The sequence below is a fragment of the Panulirus ornatus genome, chromosome 37, assembly GCF_036320965.1.
Source record: "Panulirus ornatus isolate Po-2019 chromosome 37, ASM3632096v1, whole genome shotgun sequence".
NCBI lineage: Eukaryota > Metazoa > Arthropoda > Malacostraca > Decapoda > Palinuridae > Panulirus > Panulirus ornatus.
Window position 1 is genome coordinate 20852775 of NC_092260.1, and position 6190 is coordinate 20858964.

General features: G+C 39.1%; 1 long non-coding RNA gene across 1 annotated transcript in view; it reads right to left on the reverse strand.

Moving 5' to 3' along the window:
* LOC139760565 (uncharacterized) overlaps positions 1-4045 on the reverse strand; it is a 279689-nt gene extending 275644 nt beyond the window's left edge. The window contains exons 1-2 of the long non-coding RNA XR_011715364.1: positions 3964-4045; positions 3398-3614 (exon numbers count right to left, since the gene is read on the reverse strand). This is a non-coding gene — a long non-coding RNA (uncharacterized lncRNA). The remainder of the gene's footprint in view (positions 1-3397; positions 3615-3963) is intronic.
* Between the last annotated feature and the right edge of the window lie 2145 nt (positions 4046-6190).

Consider the following 6190-nt stretch of genomic DNA (forward strand, 5'->3'; position numbering starts at 1 on the left):
AACTTTTTTGACGGTATTATCATATAGATTATTGGCTATGATACAATGCATATATATTGTAAGGAAACTGGAGTGACTGGGGGCCTAGGAGACGAGTCGATTTCCATTGTTTGCTGATGACACGGTGCTAGTAGCAAAGTAAGAAATTGTAGAAGATGGTGTCATAGTTTGATTCCATTTTATGGTGACAAGATGTTATGAAAATCAAACTTTTCCCCCGATTTCATATCGAGGTGCTTATCAAGATCTCACTGAACTGCTTTACCTATAATTAATATATGCTGAATATCGCATGATTCGTCCATTAGATGTTTCTCTATCTTATTTCACTTTACTCCAGAGAGCAAATTCATATTTAGATGATGTTAAAGATTCAGATACCTTCACTTTAGCCAAAAGCATCACAGGAGATTCCTCTAATCCATAATGAACAGAAGTGATAAAATGGATGGTGTTGAAAAAAAAAAATAATAATTACATACTACTTTACATTACATATTTCCCAAGTCTTCTCAACTCGTTAAATGATATTCTTTCTTGTAAAGGTTCGCATGGTGTACAAGCTTCTTATTCCGACACGTTTAAGATATTCATAACGCTCAGAATGCGTAATTATGTGGGTCACACTTAGGAGATTCTTGCTTTTATTTGAGGGAGAAAAAGATATTCACTTACACACACACACACACACACACACACACACACACATATATATATATATATATATATATATAGAGAGAGAGAGAGAGAGAGAGAGAGAGAGAGAGAGAGAGAGAGAGAGAGAGAGAGAGAGAGACAGACAGACAGACAGACAGACAGACAGAGAGGAAACGTGTCTGGTTATACCCCCAGGGCATCATATATATTACATTTCCTATTAGCCTCGCTTCCTGCCACGGTTTCCTAGTTTAATGAAACACTGCTGTTAATGACTGAATAAGGGTCTTGAGCGGCAGTCCGTGTGTGTGTGTGTGTGTGTGTGTGTGTGTGTGTGTGTGTGTGTGTGTGTGTGTGTGCCCGTCTGTCTGTCATGAGTGTGTCTATCTGTGGTACAAGTCTCGTCAGCTATGAAAATCATTATGACTCGAATGAAAGAACGTCTGAATACGCTATCTCATTTGGGGTACACTGCGTAGTGGCCCCATAACGAGGGTATAATTGGGAGATTTGATAGAGCAAACTATAATGCGCTGGGTGCTTCATAGCCGTCAGAGTACATAATTTGGCTGGAATTGCAAATATTGCAGTCTCCTCATTTGCACTGAAGGAGACTAAAATTGCTGGGGTTCATTCACGACTCATATTCCATGTTATTTGGATAAATGATTTATTCATAAACCTTTTCATTCAAATAAATGTGCGATAATGATGATACAGTTTCAATAGCTCGTAATCATGATTATCAACAGTTTTAATGTTATATCAAATATTTTCTCAGAATCCTTGCCAAATCATTAAAAAGTTTGAAAAGATTAATCACACACATATATATATATATATATATATATATATATATATATATATATATATATATATATATATATATATATATATTTTTTTTTTTTTTTTTTTTTTTTTTTTTTTTACCATTCGCTATTTCCCGCGATAGCGAGGTAGCGTTAAGAACAGAGGACTGGGCCTTTGAGGGAATATCCTCACCTGGCCCTCTTCTCTGTTCCTTCTTTTGGAAAAAAAAAAAAAAAAAACGAGAGGGGAGGATTTCCAGCCCCCCGCTCCCTTCCCTTTTAGTCGCCTTCTACGACACGCAGGGAATACGTGGGAAGTATTCTTTCTCCCCTATCCCCAGGGAATATATATATATATATATATATATATATATATATATATATATATATATATATATATATATATGACAAAATTCAGACAGTAGTAAACTTTGCGTTTACGTCAACAAACTAAAATTAGTTATTCTAATGATGGCAGTAAGTACGCCATGAGTGTTAGGAATGGCACGGTGAGTATGTTACGAGTGCATCTGCAGGTTGTAATCATCTCATGAATATTCTCGTCGATAGGTCGTGTACCGTCGAACGTATTAATTGGCCATGAGTATATCCTTCTACGTGTGATACTGGGTATGAATTTTGGAGAGAGTGTATCGTGAGCGAGGTCCTTTGATAATGAATGGGTCGCGAGTCTTAACTACTCACTGGCAATAAAGAATTTAGGATCTTTTTCTTTTTTTTACCTGTGGCGGGGAGTGTGATTAATTATAACCACAGAGAGCGAGTAACTTAGTCGATGTTTCAATTAAAACTTAATGAAACTTAAGGTAGCAACATGCTGGATGCCTCCAATTAAAGACGTGCGTATGCATGCCTGACCAACGATTGCAAATTTATGATTAGTGTTCACGCATGGCGAGCGAAAAAGAAAAAAAGAACAAGACCGTATATTTCTTCTTATGTTAATAGTGAATACCTCTTCGAAAAACGCAGGGATAGAATAACCAGAGGCCAAAATACGATATCAATTCGTTAATAAATGGTTACCTGGCGGAGGCTAAGAGACATATAAATGTCCAAAATATGTATGAGAATAAAGACTTTGTACATATAAGCAAGGTTAAGAGACAAGGAAACACGAGTTAAAACATTTTCCCCATAAAACGCAAATAGTAATTACACACACACACACACACACCCGCGCGTGCACAGCAAGTGGCAGCTAACTACTGAACCGCCGATCAGGGAGGTACCCGCTTGTGTATCTAGAGGTTCAGCGAGGGAGGTGCAGCGAGCTAGTGGCCTCGTTTGCAATTTACTCTTCCTGCCTCACGTGCACTTGGGCTGCTACAGGCATTCAAGTCCATAAACACAAACCAACGCTTCGCTGCAGACTACATACACCATTCGATACCACAATGTGATGACAAAGACACATGCACATACGGGTGTATACAACCATGCACTGGCATAATCATGTAAAACTACATTTGTACTTAAACATCAGTGAACGAATTTAAGTACACATAACCACACAAAAACACATTGCACAAGCAATTACGAGAACGCAATAAATATAAGCATATACTAATGCAGTTGTGCACAAACATAGGATGCGGATATGTACGGTAAACCCAAACACCACTGAGAATGTATAAAATACAAAGTTTTAAGACAGAAACTCTCCAAACACCCTTGGCTTGTTTACATGAAAATACCAAAAATACGTTTCATTCAGCTTTTTTTTCAACCACACTCATCATTCTCCTGAAACTGCATATATATTACGCAACTACAGTCAGAATTATGAATGAAGTACCTCATTTAACTAACACATCAGAGATTAAATGATGAAAACATAGTTGAACAAGACCCTGTGCTATTGACATCATAACTGACCAAGTTTAGCATGAATTTACGTGAATACTCACAACCATGTACTGTAGCCGGAAGTGTCTCGCTGGGAGGGTCTCCTTGCTTGTGGGAGGGTCTCGCTGTTACCATGGGAGATAACGAAGCTTCCTACATCGAAAGGTTGAGACCTGTAGACGCGCACTTTCCAAAGTTCACAGGATAGCTCCACTCCACGATGTAGCGGTGGCTGCAAGCCTCACTCCTCTGTTATTCTTACGTCCCTGTGCTGCCAGTCTAAACAGCGGAATGTGCTAGTTAGGCAAGTTTGTTGATTCCCCGAAATGGCATATGTACGTTTTGATATATACCCACATATATATATACACACAAAGATGAAGTCTGATTGTGTCCTTACCTGCTAGAAATGGTCTGATCACTGACAATTACTCCAATTTTTTAGATATTGATATAAGTGTACGAACGAGTATCCAGGAAATAGTGACTTATACACACACGCTCACTCCTCTGTCTCTGTTCCTCTCTCTTTCTCTCTATCTCTCTATCTATCCTTCCCTTTCCTGTGAAACTTCATGAATGCCGAGAAAAACACCTCACGAAGTGTACAATCTCCGATAATGCTCACCTGTGGTTCGTTACTTTGCCATCCGGAGCCTAGTTGTATCGATGGTGATTGATCGTCTGCTACTCGCCAGCGCGGTGTTTAGGGTTAATGGTTGGGAGGGAGGAGTCAACTGTCGACGGTGTGTGTGAGTGTGTGTGTTTGTGTGCAAGGCAAAACTATAGAATATGGGAAATTAGATTTAGGGGGTTACTTCGTTAAATCTGAGACGTAGGGTATTGCTGTAATATATATATATATATATATATATATATATATATATATATATATATATATATATATATATATATATATATATATATATATATATATATATATATATATATATATATATATATATATATATATATATATATATATATATTTCTTTCTTTCAAACTATTCGCCATTTCCCGCATTAGCGAGGTAGCGTTAAAAACAGAGGACTGGGCCCTTGAGGGACTACCCTCACCTGGCCCAATTCTCTGTTCCTTCTTTTGGAAAATTGAAAAAAAAACGAGAGGGGAGGATTTCTAGCCCCCCGCTCCCTCCCCTTTTAGTCGCCTTCTACGACACGCAGGGAATACGTGGGAAGTATTCTTGCTCCCCTATCCCCAGGGATAATATATATATATATATATATATATATATATATATATATATATATATATATATATATATATATATATGGAAACTAAATTATATTACCTGTCTTACGGTTTATTGATGAATAGAGAATTACGAAAACATAAGTAGACATTAGAATTATAATGACTTGATTACGTTATTTCTTTTATATCTTTAATTCAGCTTGACTAATGGGTAACATGTTAAACTGAGTTGACCGAAGGAGGGCAGCGTCGCTGAAGAAAGTCTTTAAATACTCAATGCCGTCAGATGAAAAAGTCTGGAGAACATGTTTGAATTATTTTATTCGTCTTTTTTGAATCGCCTTCTGTGTGTGTGTGTGTGTGTGTGTGTGTGTGTGTGTGTGTGGAGAAGCTCATGACCTTCCTGAAGAAGGCGATTCAAGGGGCGAAGGGCTAGACACCCCTCAGGCCCAGACACTGACCAGGGGCCCATCGACTTCCACTAGCTATATACTTCGTCCTTTCCAGGAGGGCTATTTGTAGTCCAGGATTTTGCCTGGTGTCCTGGATGATGGAATGAATTATTCTGCGAGAGCCATCAAAGGGAATCGTAGGGTTTAAGTCTGCATGTCAGTTCTGAAAGAAAGACAAAGTATCGATTTACAAAGAAATCGCAATTCATGTCAAAACTTCGACTACGTGTGTCTTTCCTCCCTCCTTGGGCCCCTCACCGCGCATGTTCCGTTTTCTGTGGACTTCGTCTCGATGTTCGTCATCGGATGTATTCAGTATGGCCATCTCTTTTATTGCTATCATCTCTTCTGAAGCATGAGTCTCAGTGTCCTCTATCAAGTGTATAACGATGTAAGGACGTACAGGCTGCCAAAATGGCTCGTCTTGTCTGCAAATTTTCTCATCTTAATTCTGTAATAACGTGCTTATCGCTACATTAAATCTGGGGTTTACTAACCCATTCCTACGGATCCTTCCTCCCTCGAGATTCCCTCAAAAAGTTGATATTGCTGTTACACCAGTCGACTGTCTTGAGTTGTTGTTCAGCACATCAGAATTCCTAAAGTAGCACAGGAGATCTACACGTCATACACTAAGATATTTCTCACTGTTTGGACGTGAATACACACACACACACACACACATATATCCTGACGACTCTCTGTCCATCCAGCCCTTCAGTTCGAACTGTCACCGTAGTGGAGTGACTGAGTAAAATCGTCAATTTATTTCTCCTTTGACAACTTTGGACTTTTTATCTTTTCCTTTTGACCTCTCTCCCCTATCCCAGGAGATTTGCTCGGCCAGGATTGGGGGCCTTCAGGCTAGACTGGAGATTTTCTCGAAATTGGAGTCCCTACGAGGCCATCTGGAGCCACTCAATCAATTCCATCCTCTCCGTCATGGCAACCAGTGAGAATCCGCTAATCTCACAGTCTCTCTTACTTCCTGAAATAAAAGATCTTTGCTGCAACGCGCCCTCCTCCCGGTATCCTTTTGACAGCTGCCGTTTGGAAATACTAGAGAACAGTGGATGGTTTCAGTGTGTAGTAGTTGTTCACTTCCGATAGGGGAGGAAACACTAGCGTTGAGGAATGATACGTAATATATGGTGCATGATAAAGGTCTAACGATCATGTTTCCTTCTT